At 39.0% G+C, this 14,434-nt stretch overlaps 1 protein-coding gene across 2 annotated transcripts in view; it reads left to right on the plus strand.

Annotated features, from left to right (window-relative positions):
- The window catches only part of LRMDA (leucine rich melanocyte differentiation associated), a 1,048,937-nt gene that overhangs the window by 746,025 nt on the left and 288,478 nt on the right, over positions 1-14,434 (plus strand). The gene's annotated exons all lie outside the window — the stretch shown is intronic.

Here is a 14,434-nt window from a genome sequence, read left to right on the forward strand (position 1 = left end):
GGACATTGATACTCTGAATGGGGAAGGAAGAAGGATACTTTATTTTCTGTTAACTTTTTGTATTGCTTCACCATGGATCAAGGGCACATAGACTGGAAAGGAGATTTGGCTAGACAAGGGATGAGGAGAGAAAGATGGAAAAATATGAAGAAGCAGTTTTACCTTTTCAACAGGCTTTCATGAGATTCACGTGATCATTAGGAATGAGATATGTTCTTAATTTCTATTTTAGAATGCAGACAGGGCATGGCCCCTCTTCTCTCACTTTTGTTACCCATGTCTGTAGAATATGTGATGTCCAGACCTTTTAGGGGGTACTTGGATTCTCCCAAGATTGCTATTTCCAGACACAAGAATTTCTACCAGAGTCCTTAAGAAACTCTCCAGGCCTAATGATTAGAAGGAAGAGCAAAAGACATGGATGTCCTGCCATCTTTGTTACCTTCCCTTCCTCCAGGGTCTCTCCCTGCTTATCCCGTATTTTTTCATCCTGACGGGATCCAATCCAGGGACATTCAGTGGCAATCGCTTCTGGAGTGGGGGGCCTGGCAGGCACTCAGAACGCCTGTATTTGGAGTGGAGTTGGCTATTGTAATACTTAGTGAATGGAATTTCATTAGGTCCTTATCTGTGTGCAGTGAGAAAAAGAGGTCCTTTTACACAGTGCTTGTAATGGAGTGGAAAATTGCATTTCCCCCTCGCTCAAACAGTGCCATTAGTGGGGAGGCAGACTGTCTGCAGAGAGCGGGAAGCCACCTCGGGCAGTGAAGGGCTGACAGCCCAAATGATGGCAGTGCCGAGAGACCCGGAAGATATTAAAATAAAAACAGGTTGTGTTGTTCTTTTTGTCCTGTAGCAGTTCTTCCCTGCAATGCAGGGAGTGATTGGATTTGAAGCACTGAGAAAAACATGTTAAGTAAGAAATTGTTTAAATAAAGTTGTTTGAGGTTGAAACTCTCCCCCAGGCACGGAGGGGAATGTAGTTAGCTGCCTACAACTTACAGATATCCAAAAGGCAGTACGTTTCTGAGCCAGGCAAGTATGCCAAAAATTTTAGAAGTGAAATGTACAATCGAGGTCCCTTCTTTGATCATCTGAGTGGGTTCCAGCCCTACAGGGAGTGTGAGGGCGCTCAGATGGCCTGCCCTGGGGTCTGAGAATTATAGGTGAGGAGAACTATGGGACATAGTGCAAAACAAAACAAAACAAAAACAAAACAAAAACGAAGCAGCAGGGAAATCCACTAGCTGTTGTAGAAGTATTGTTTCTGGCACTGGTAACAAGAGAGTTTCTTTGAGAGTTGGTGTGAGACATAGGCCCATAGGAGCTGCCAGTGTGATGGTGGGGGAGGCACAGTGTGTCCCAGGGCAGTCAGTCCTGGCCAAAGAGACAATAGAAACTGTGCAGCTCCTGGGAACAGGTGAAAACCAGATTCAAAGTGGTTCATACCAGCAATGTTGGGAGGAACCAGGTGAGAAAGCCCTTTGTTAAGGATCCAAGGGCACAGGGAAAGAAGTTGAGTCTTCTGAGAAAAATGGAAATCATGTTACCATGAGGATATTTGATAATCCTAGACCTTCAGAATTATTTAGTCTAATCATTTCTTATAAGGTTGAGGAATTTCTTTCTCTCGAAGCATAAATATCAGGTCAGTGTCCCCTGAGGCCCCTTCCACCACCATCTACTGTATACGTCCCTTCAGCCTTTCCTGTGTTCATGGGTCCACTCTCTACTCTAGCTCCCCCACAACAGAATTTTCTTTCTTCTTGATCCATTTTTTGACCTTAGGGTCATACTTCTGCCTGCCAGACCTTGAAGATTCGGTGGTAATGGTAAGGGAGATCAGCTACCTGCCAACTATTCTGTTCTTTTATGTGTCTGTCCCCTAGGATCCCTTATGTGTTTGTAAGTCAGAGTTTAGAAGATGTGGCCTGTACAGTAGTAGCGCACCCCTTGGCACAGCTGAGGTCTGTCCTATGATATCATCAAGTATAATTTTCAAAATATTAAAAAATCTGGCTCACACAAATGCTATGTTAATGCATATCATTATTTTATATTATAAATATACTTAAGTCACTAATGAGGGTACTAGTAATATTATAAACTGGGTCCCTTTGAGGGACTGGGTATTTATAGGCACTTAAAAAAAAAAAAGGACGTAAGGCCAAGATTGCTACAATTAGATACAAAACTAACCAATGTCTTTTATTTATTTTTTTTTTGTCATGTGTCTTGCAAAACAGAGTATTAAATTTATTAAAATTCATGATTGTATTTCTCTGTTTTAAAGAAAATGTGGGGTTTACCTTGAATATCAGAAACAATGAATTATAACAGTCTTTTAGGGTGCTTGGGTGGCTCAGTGGGTTAAGCCCCTGCTTTTGGCTCAGGTCATAATCTCAGGGTCCTGGGATCAAGTCCTGAATTGAGCTCTCTGCTCAGCAGGGAGCCTGCCTTCCCCCCATCTCTCTCTCTGCCTGCCTTTCTGCCTAATTGTGATTTCTCTCTCTCTGCCAAATAAATAAGTAAAATCTTTTAAAAAAAAATAAATAAATAAAAAGCAGTACTATTTGAAAGATGAAAGTAGTGTAACACAATGAGAGTACCTAAGTATTCTGAAGAAAGGTGTCAGAACTAAATGAAGTACCAACCAAGATGGGGGTCGAGGGTTTACTGAACAGTGCTGAAACAAATATGCCCAGATTATTAACACAAGCAAAAAAATAGTTATCAGTAAAATATGGTTCTCAGAAAAAATACAAGTAATGTTCTCTTATAAATTGCTTATTTTTTCAGTGTCTATGGTACTGTCAAGTGTACTTTTCTAATTCCTATATGTATTTATATTTTCATATTTTCCATTTGCCTTTTCTAAAGGCCCATATTTTGAGGTATATTTTTTGACAATATACTTTTCTATTTCTTTAATTTTATCTTTTATAACATTAAATGTCAGTAGCTTCATTCTTGTAGTATGTGGTTACCATGTGTTTTCTACTTTCTCAAACTAAAAAGTGTATATTTATTATGAGATTTTCTTAATAATAATAATAATAATAATTTTCTCCAAATAAAGTAATGGCTAATGTCACATAAGCCATAATGCAAGCCAATCTTCTGTTGTTTGTTTATCTAGATAATTTGTGATATTTTATATTTTTTCTTTAATTCAGGGTTTGTATTTTTAAATCCTAAGATTTTCTAGTAATCGTACTTTTGGTTTATCATTTTATTGGACATAATAAGGAATGTGACTTTGGAAAATCTCTAAATTTTTAGAATGTTATGGTCTAGCCCATTTTTAAAAATTTTTTATTTCTTTTCAGCATAACAGTATTCATTGTTTTTGCACCACACCCAGTGCTCCATGCAATCCATGCCTTCCAAAATACCCACCACCTGGTTCCCCCAACCTCCCACCCCCCGCCCCTTCAGAACCCTCAGATTGGTTTTCAGAGTCCATAGTCTCTCATGATTCACCTCCCCTTCCAATTTCCCTCAACTCCCTTCTCCTCTCCATCTCCCCATGTCCTCCATGTTATTTGTTATGCTCCACAAATAAGTGAAACCATATGATCATTGACTCTCTCTACCAATATCTTTTAGAGCAACTAAATCATAAAATCTGGGGAACTTTTCTTTTGTTTTTCTTCTTCTTCTTTTTCTTCTTCTCCTTCTTCTCCTTCTTCTTTAGCTGCTGCTGCTGCTTCTCCTTTTTCTTCTTCTTTTTTACTGGACCCAAACCGACAGTTTAACATGTGACTTCACTGTTTCTGGGCTGTAATCAAGCAGTGAGGAATGAAGTCAAAGTATAAACTCCTTAAGAATTAAATGATCTCTTTAAGAATTAAATAATTCTTGTGAGGACCTGTCCTACTACACCAACATTTTGCCATTGAAAGGGTATTGTGATTGTGCCCTTCTTAGATACCCCCACCCCAATTCTTTTATTTCCAAGTTTTGGGTACTTTTTTTTTTTTTAAGATTTTATTTATTTGACAGAGAGACAGATCACAAGTAGTCAGAGAGGCAGACAGAGAGAGAGGGAGATCATGATCTGAGCCGAAGGCAGAGACTTTAATCCACTGAGCCACCCAGGTGCCCCAGTTTTGGGTACTTTTTAACTTAATCCTTGAACTTAAATCTCTATTTCTTTAAAATGCACCAGCATTTGAAATACCTAGTTTCGAAGACTCTACCATGGTATAAAGTCCCAGCTCATTCATTAGGTATCTACCAATTAATTTAACTTTTAACACATTTATTGTGTTGTCTCTATGTGCTAGGCACTGTGCCAAACATTAATGTACAGTAAAACAAACAAGGTTGTGAGGTTCAAGATAAGAGAAATACATACACAGATGGGGAAAAAAACTATAGGAAACCTGTCACATTGCCTCTGCCTGATGTCTAAGTCATGGGGTGGTGTGGTTCCCCCAGGTCTCTGCCTGGATTCATTTAGGTAGGCGGAAACTGTTTATGTTCCATCAAACTTGGTAAGAGGTGAATGGCAAAAAGGAATTTAGGGTAGCTGTTTGTGGGTTACGTGACCTTGTTTACTGCATTCCCCTTGGACTCAGTTATGCAATGAGTGCTCAGTAAATATATATCAGTGATATTAAAAAAATGAAATTTAACTGAATAAATTTTAAAGATCTTATTGGCTTCATTAAATTCATGAATTCATGAATTACTCAGCATTCAATCTAGCAGATAGAAAGAAGCTCTGAGGACCTGTACAAAATGGAAAACTTTGCAGTCAGAAGGGAGCAGAAACAAGGCAGTAATACTAAGCCAAACAAGGGGTTTAATATGGCAAGGATATTTTCCTTTAGGGGATGGCAAGGGTCTGTCAGGAAGACTACCTAACTAATATTGATAAGATGATTCCTGATTGCTAGTGTAAGAATCCATTTTTGGGAGAGCCAAAATTATAAATTAAGGTTCATTTGTGACATGGGGCTTAGCATAAGTGACTCCATTTGAATCCTATTGTCTTGTTTTTAACAGCCAGCTCTTCCATAGAGGAGTTCAATAGAAGCCACTCGGGGCACCTGGTTGGCTCAGTTAGTTAAGCCACTGTTTTTGGCTCAGGTCATGATCCCAGGGTCCTGAGATCAATCTCCTCATTGGGCTCCCTGCTCAGTGGGGAGACTGCTTCTACCTCTCCCTCTTCCTTTTGCCTTTGCTGGTGTGCTCACTCTCTCAAATAAATAAATAAATAATATATATACAGAACCCCTTTGACCATGGAACTTTTTGATTTCTTTATTTATCTATTTAATGATTTTAATAATCACTCTAAATCTATTCTTATGCAAGAGTCTTCGAGTGAAGTACGTTATTTCTGGGTTTTCTTCCCCTCCCCCTATTTCTCCAGAGTGACTGACAAGTGGCCACCCAACCAAGGGCGTATTGTACCAATGGTTATTCTTCCTTAATTAGGAGTATCACTGGATGCCGGGGTGGCTCAGTTGGTTAAGCATCTATCTTCAGCTCCGGTCATGATTCAGGGGTCCTAGAATCAAGCCCTGCTCAGTGGAGTCTGCTTCTCCCTCTGCTCCCAACTCCCATACTCTCTCTCTCTCTTTTAAATAAATAAACAAAATCTCAAAAAAAAAAAAAAAAAAAGGTAGGGATATTACTTCCATTCTAGATCTTCAGTCTCTGAAAGGCAGAGTGGGCATTAGTGAATTGCTGAAGGCCCAGAAAGTCTTAGGGTGATTTTGTTTCTCAAGAAGTTCCTGGCCAACTTATAAACTATCCTTATAATCATCTGAATTTCTTCTTTGAGATCCCTGAGGAGGAGTGGCTAAAGTAGAATGCTGGGCAAGGAATTACTGGGTACATCTTCCAGTCTTCCATAGTATGAGCCAATAATGGCTAATAGAGAAAGTGGTCGACTTTAATATCTAATCAACATTTATAGTATTTCGGTTAAATATTGGCCACGTATAAGATACCATCAGGCCATAAGAGGAATGTAGAGGCATAAAAAGAGAAAGTCACCAAGTAGTTGAGAGGACGAGAGATAATCAACCACAAAGCTCATAGTTACCTGCATAAGAATATGCAGTGATACCAAGTGATTGATGCAGGCTACCAGTACTCCAGTTTAGTCACTGAGGACAAAAGGTTCTTTATGGAAAATGCTGGTCATGATTTAATACATGAAGGTAAATACAATCCAGATTTTATCTGGAGGGAGGTGTTGAACATTCTAAGGAGGATGGAGATGGGGCAATGGAAAAGAAAGCTTTGGACAGTTACATACTAAGTATGTCATTAGGGTGGAGGTGGGGTGTTCAGACAGGACTCCTTTTATAGCTGCTCTAGTAGTAACCAAACTGGGATGCCCTGTGTCATCAATATAGACTTAGATGTCCATCAGTGGCCAGTCTTACAACTCCCAGTTTCAAGCTTGTTCTGAGTCTGCACTAACTGAAAGAGTTTGAGTCACCTCAGAAGTCAAGCGACACTGAGCAGAAGCAGGGAACTTACTTACCCCTTTCAAAACAGATGAAGTGTTTCCCATTAATGCTGTTGCTCCCACACAGATTAAAGCTTGTATCAGAAATTAAGCTGTTCAACAGTTTTTTAATCAAGTCCTAAATATGGCATCCTTCATATGTGAGGTAATTGTGTGTCTGTATGTAAATTCTGGGAGACTATATTTATTTGGTTATAAATCCAGCTACAGTTAAAAAAAAAAAAGTAGATAGAAATCTGGAAAAATGAGTAAACACAATTAATTAGATGAGATATTTATCCTTGGTTTAAATTAGAAAAATTACTAAGAGAAGCTATGAAAATCTCAATTAAAACAACTAGCGTGATTTTATTTTTCACTGTTAAGAGGGCAGAAAAAAATGCATGAATAAAATAAATATATATTTGGGGATGACACCATCTTGGCATTTCCAGGCATTCTTTTCTAAATATATTCTTTATCTAAGCTGTCTTGCAATACTTTTAATATAATTAAAAGCACATAATGAGTGCCAGACTTGTCAATTTCAACAACAAAGTGCTGAAATTTGCAGTGAAACTGAGAGATCCATCTCCCACACATTGTAATGAATAGGTTCATAAAAGGAAAATAGTTTAATTACATTTTAGTTCATGGATTGTTAATAGGCTGGAGTATCTAAATTGAATAATGTGATTCTGGTAATAATTATGTGTAAATGAACTTGTTTAAATGATATTTTACAGCTTCTTTATAAAATTACAGCTAGAGGCAATCCAGTGATAGACAGACAAAGGCCATGCAAAAATTATCATAAACTATTAGCTTGTTTGCAAAGGGTTTTATGTTAATCTTTTAGTACTTAAAGCAATCTGCAATTAACATATCATGGGGAGCTGCCTCCGAGCAAAGGCATGCAAATTGAAGTGCTTAGATAAAAAGCCATTCACGTTGGGGGGAAAAAAAAGAAAGAAAAAAAAAAAAAAGAAAAGGAAAAAAAATCAAAGAAAGGGTGGCAAAGTACTCAGAGGGTGCTGGTTTTATATTTGAGATTAAGGAGGTGTAATGATTGTGTTATCTAACTATGGCTGTAATTAAAGCTTTTCTCCTGCAGACATGACAATAGATACTGCATTGATTTCGGTGTTTTAATTGTGAAAGTCATTTTATTTCAGGGCAGAAGATATGAATAGCCTGAATCAAAGGGCTAGAAGATTGCTTTGTTGATAGTACTTGTTCAACAGCTGCCTAGCTGCTTAATACACAAGTGTGGAGAATACAGAGAGACCCAGGGAGGTGCTGGGTATTGTAATTCTCCCGCTGGTTTCCTTTCCTTTTTTGAAAAAGGCGAGGATCTGCGTACTGATTGTAAACAAACAGCCTTTTCATACTTCGCTGATGTTTTTCCTCCCCAACTTCGCAGAACAAAAGAAGTCATAAAGGGCCTTGAACTAACTTTACTATTGCTCCTTTTAAGCTACAGAAGTTTATGCAAAGTAATAAAACCATCCTTGCTGGCCGAGATATCATCCCTCTAATGGAGAACAAAAGTCTCTAAGTGGTCGCTGTAGTTATCACAAATAGCCTTATGACAGAAACAGTTTGTTGGGAGAGATTAGATTATTTACATTAAGGGCATATCCACAAAATCTCACACACTGTTAAATTGAGGTTAGGACTTATCAGTTTTTATATACAAACTGCAGGGGGGAAATTAAGTGAGGAGAAAGCATATAGGATCCCAGAGCAAAGAGGATTCTAAAAAGAATTCTAGAAAAATGAACTCAGTGTGGCCTTCTTTCAAGTCTAGCATTCTTGGCGATTTCCTCCATAACAGTTCAGAGTGAAGTGAGGTGAAACCCAGTGATTTCTAATTATTTCCATTATTCTGTTGCTGTATCTCTTCTTTGTGCTTTGAAATATTGAATGCATTTTTCAACAGGTCTGAGTAATAGTAGATTAGGTTTGGGGGACATTTGCCCCTTTAAGCAATGTGGTTTATAATAACCACACACGAAGGTATTGTGGGGGAGGAAAAATAATTTTTCCTCTAAGTTCCCCTTCTAGATTTTGGTTGAGACACCTTCATAGTAAGAGAAGAATCAAACAAACAAACAAACAAACAAAGCAAAAAAAAAAGAACAAAAATAAAACAGATTAAGAGGCGAAAGACAAAAGTTTAGTAACATGTATACCTCCTGAACACATGATACCGGGAAAGATACTTGGGAAGACTAACTCCACCTTAAATACCATTTTCAGCTAAAGATAAAAAAAAGACACTGGTTATGCTGGTTGGAACCTAGGAAGCAGGTTCCAGAGACTGCAGGCTTACCCAGCAGATGAACTGGGTTGAAGCCAGAGAACAGAACAGATTCCAGCAGTGTGGATTGTGAATAACCAGCTGTGAAGTCCTAGTTAGAAGGACCCTTGGAATCCCCCAGGTTCCTTAACTTTTTTGGTGCCTGGACACCTCTGAGAGTTTGGTCAAACCCATGGACCCCTTCTCAGGCTAATGATTTTCAAATGCGCTAAACCAAATATATGATTAAAAGGCAAATTAAGTATATTGAAATACTATTGCCAAAAAATTGAAAAATCAAGTTCATGACTTGTACTTCATGTGCTTCTTAACACAAATTACAGAGCTCTAAAAGTAGGTCTAACATCCACCGTAATTATAAAGTAGTGGTGAATGTAAACAGTATTTCAGATTTCTGCAATCATGTGACTTGAATATATCTAATTTTTATTGATGAGATTTTGTTGTCTACATTTATAATCAAAGAAAATATTAAATGGCCCTTAGAAGTTAGGGAAAATAAAAATATCTCTTTATATTTTTATATAGGTTATGTATTATAGAAATACATATATAAGTACACATTTTTATATATAACAATTTTATTTCTTTCTCATCAAAGTTCTCAGACGCTTGAGTTCTAGAGGTGTGCAAGGCTCATGTTTAAGAACACTTTTGATTTTACACGCGAGGAAACAGAGGTCCAGAGAACAGGATGAATCACCCAAGATTATCAGTAGTTAGTGATAAGATGTAGATCACAGTTTGTAGATTACACTTAGGGAATTTAAGGAAACTTAAAATTGTGTTTTGTTGATCCCCCCCTTTCTCCTAGGACTTTTGGTAGCTTTTGCTGATATTCTCTTAGAGCCCTAGACCCTTCTTTTTGTCTTTGCAAAATTGTGGATTTCAAAGTGGGAGCACCAGACAATTGCCTTAACCCTTCAGTCATCTGTTGGCAATTTCTGCCTTCTTCTTGGGCCTTGATGAATGACTGGTGCCAGTAGGCAGTGCTGGGTAGAGACGAGAGAGTGCAGGCCTTGGGGGACTGCAGTCACTGGGGACCCAGGGAGATGCTCTGTGATGCCAACTAAAATTTGAGAACTTGTTAGTTAGGGGAACGAGAATGCACATATATTGGGCACCTGGATGGCTCTGTCAGTTAAGTGTCTACCTTCAGCTCAGGTCATGATCCCAGGGTCCTGGCATTATTTCCCTGCATCCCGGTCTCTGCTCACGGGAGCTTGCTTCTCCCTCTCCTCCCTGCTCACTATTTCTGTCTCTCTCTCTCAAAATCTTAAAAAAATAAATAATAATAATCATAAAAATAAATTTTTATTATGCATATGTTTTTGTTAGTTCAGGCTTTAACAAGATACCTTAGACTGAGTGGCTTGAATGACAGATTACTTTCTCACAGCTCTGGAGGCTGACAGGCCAAGATCAAGGTGCCAGCATGAAGACCTCTTTCCTGGTTTCCTCACACAACAGAGAGAGAAGCAAGCTCTCTAGTCTTCTCTTACAAGAACGTGAATCCCATGCGTGAGGGCTTCACCTTCATGACCTAATCCCCTCCCAAGTGCCCTCCTCCAAATACCATCACACTGGGGTTCAGACTTTGACACTTGGGGGAGGGGATACACACATTCAGTTCATAGCAAAATCTTTCCTATGCACGAACTTTGTATATCCTCTTACAGTTAATAGTCAGAGAGGTCTAGATGAGGGTCTCCTCATTTTGGAGAGGAAGAGAGGTGCTCATGGTGAGCCAGCAGCCAAGGTAGAATCCCATCTGTGTACTCTCAGCCTTTTGAGGCAGGTACCTTGGGTCCCCACTTACCTATTAGGAAACTGAAGCTCAAAAATATTTAGTAAGCACCAACCTGTCCACTCACTAAGCAACAGAGCCAGAAATTTCACTCAGTTCTGTTCCTTCTACTGCCAATTTTTGTTCCCAGATCCCATAACCCTTATATTGAAGGGATAATCACCACCAGTCTTCCTTACCCAGATGCTTCTAAACAGCTGTTTATTGCAAAACTGTTAGGTACATAACACTGCCCCTCCCAAGTAGACATGGAGGAGGGAAGAGTGGAGGGTAGAGAGAAATATGTAAGGATATCCTTACCCTTGGGCTTACTGTTTTAACTCTCCTAACTGGACAAATACAGCTAGCACAAAAGGAACACATTGAAAATGTTCAATGGCAAGAATATACAATACCAACAGTGTAATAATAGTAATTATGATGAAGACGATCATGGCTAACATTTATTGAAGGCATGATATTCTAAGCATTTTCCAGAAGTTATTTCATTTGATCACACATTCCAGTAAGAAGTATGTATGGTGGCAACACCACTCTTGTAGTCGGCAGGAAGGAGACTGCCAAAGGGCCCCACATATCAGAAACACAGAAACGTGGGGATAGATGTTTTCTTTATTGATTTGGTAATAACATTTGTGGTAGCCTTGGTCATGAATTGAGCACACAGGTATTATGGCAGAGGAAGGGTAAGATCCCCTAAATAAGCTAATTCTTCATGGGCCTCCAGAGACAAGTTTTCCTCCAGCACACCTTATTTTGCTGACACAGAATTTTTAGGCGACTCTAAACGGTTCCTAAAACTCTGTATTCTGAGGAAAGGTCATGTGGTTTGCTCCCTAGACAGTCACCTTGTATTATTTGGAGCACCCAGCTTTCAACATTTCAACATTTTACTTGAGTTTCAGGGGAGAAGTCACGATTTTTTCTCCCTCCTCCTAATTTTAGCACAGATCACAAGTCATAGTGTTCTACACACTTCACTAAGCTTCTGTAACAGATTTTCACCATGCCATTATCTCAGCTAAAGAAAAAACAAATAAAATAAAAAAAAATTAATGGTGCAGCTGGCTGGCTTAGTCAGTAGAGCATGCAACTCTTGATCTCAGGGTTGTGAGTTCAAGACTCACGTTGGGTGGAACACTGAAAAAAATAAAATAGAAAAAGAAAAAAATTAGTAATTCCATAGCATTTTCTAATACCCAGAAGCATCCTTTTGCATTGATTTTGTTTGAATCAGGATCCAAACAAGGTCCATACATTTCATTTGGTTGCTATATCTTTCACCTCTTTTATTCTGTCATAGTTCCTTTTCTCTTCTTTTCCGTCCTCTCTCTCTCTCTCTGTCATTACACATTGAATCTTTTGGAGGAATATGGTCATTTGTCCTTGGGAAAGAGCCACTTTCTGATTTTGGCTAGTTGCTTCCTTGTCGTGTCAATTACCCTGTTCTTCTATCCAGTATACTTCCTTTAATCTGGTGTAAGTCAGGAGTGTGCTTAGATCCAAGTTCATTTTTTTGAATGTGGTGCTGCATGCTTCCCATTACATCATGTTCAGCAGACACATAATTAATATCTAATTAGTAGATTCAGATGGTGATTTTTTTATAAAGTTCCCAACCAACCTGTCATCTAGTGATAGAGTATGTTTGTGATGGTGACCTCAGTCCCTTATTTCATTGCTGGTTCCAAAATGGTAGTTTACTAATTCTGTCATCTCTTTTGCAGATACTACCTGGAATTCTTTTGTGAGAAGAACTCCTCTGTATAGCAATGATATTAAAACTTTTCTTCTAGCAGCAGAAAGTTGGTTTAAATATATCTCATGTGAGAGCTGAAACTAAGAAACATAAATGTGGAGGGTGTCAGTGGAAGTGGAATTGGAATGCTGGGTGAGTCCTGTGGTCCCTGGCTTTCCTTCATCCTCTATAGGATGGATGTGGTGGAGGAGCCCTTGGGCTGCAGGCAGCACAGCTGTGGGTGAGGGTGAGCTGGTGAAAACACTTCCATGACCCTGTCCTCATCAGGCTTATATTACAGTGTGTTGTTTTGGGAAACAAAGTGAGTACCCCCAGTACTTGAAGAGGCTTGCCACTCATCTGCACTGTGACTTTGGGGCTGATAGCCTGCACCTTGTTTCCTCATTTGTAAAGTGAGAATAGGAGTTCTAACTTGGAAACTGAATGAATGTGGGCTCAGTTACAACTTCATAAGATGATTGTGGTAATTCCATGTGCTTAATGCTTTTGAAATGCTCGATACATTGCCTGCTGTATAACAATGCTCAAAAATGGTAGCTTGGTTATTCCTATTGTAATCAACCACTGTATTGGCTTCCTATGTAGCAAGCCACAAAGTGCCTGGCTTAAAACAATAGGAATTTGCTCTCTTACACTTCTAGAGGCCAGAAGTGTGAATTCAGTGTCAGTAAGGCCACATTTCCTCTGTGACTCTGCGTAGAATCCTTCTTTTCCTCTTCTTGACTTTGGGGGATGGCTAGAAATTCTTGGTTTTACTTCCCTGTAGATGCATCTTACAATCTCTGCTTCTGTCACTACATGATTGTCTTCTCCCTGTGTGTCTCTCCACATTGTATTCCCTCTGTGGTTTCACATCATCTTATAGAGAGACACCAGTCTTACTGGATTAAGGGCTCACCTGACTCCACCATAACCTCATCTAAATTAATTATATCTACAATGAACCTCTTTCTAAATGAATTCACAATCTGAGGTACTGGAGTTTAGGACTTCAATATATCTTTTTGGAGGGACAAAATTTAACTCCTAACAGTTATGTAACTACTCAGTATGAAGTTCTGCCTCTTTACATATGAAAGGGTTCCTTCTGCTTCACTATTGGATATGGCAGTGTTCACGCTTCTTGCATTTTACCGCCTTCCTACTGGTTTTCTTTCAGATATGTGATACTGTGTAATGCAGAGTAAGGATAAATGAACAATTCTTCCACATTTAGATCCAGAGAGGACAAAGGAATAGTTCTCCACCTGTATACACAGGTGAGCAGAAGACAACCGCCAGAGCACGTTCTGTAAACAGCAGCAGAAGAAATACAGTCTTAGAAAGCCATCTATGTTTCAAAACTCCAGGCAAGCTTTGGCCTGGTAGGTGCCCAGTGATACTCTGCCATATCAAAACAAGCCTTAGAGTAGCTGTTTATTTATCAATTCTTAATTGAGTTGATGTTTACTCATGATTGCAAGCAGATGATTAATTTATTGCAGAGTCGGAGGAGTCAGATAGTGAGGAGATCGTTATAAAGAGAGATTATAATAGAGTTCTTTGCACTTGTGGGTCTGGTAATAAAAGATTGACTGATATAATTAGATGGGGCTTGGTAACAAATGCTATTACATTATGTCTGAATCTTATTTGAAAGTATTGGCCTTTTGTCTTAAACTTATTAGGAGGTGGCTATAGGTTAAATTGACACCTGATAGCTCTTCTACTCCTGCAAAAGGAGGGCTGAACTTCTGGAAGGAGTCAACTGTTTTGATGTTCAGAGGCAATGGCAAGGTATCTCTCAGAAGTCAGTTCTCCCTCTTGGTTCTCAGAACAATAGCAGGATTGAGAAGGTCTTTAGTTTCAGCATTGTCACTAACGTTCTGGATAACTCCGGGCCATCAAAGGGCTGTGTTCTCTCTGTACTATGTCTGTGGCTACCTTGAGATCTTTATCTTGGCCAAAGCCATCCTTGAGCAAACATAAAGAGAAAAAGAGAGGGAATAACTTTACAGTGTGGTGAGAAAATGAGCTATAAGTAAGATAGGCTGGAGGTACAAACCCAGCTGTAGTGGGTTGAATGGTAGGTCC

Source organism: Mustela putorius, unplaced genomic scaffold (genome assembly GCF_011764305.1).
Source record: "Mustela putorius furo isolate JIRA1106 unplaced genomic scaffold, ASM1176430v1.1 tig00000698_pilon_pilon_pilon, whole genome shotgun sequence".
Classification (NCBI taxonomy): Eukaryota; Metazoa; Chordata; class Mammalia; order Carnivora; family Mustelidae; genus Mustela; species Mustela putorius.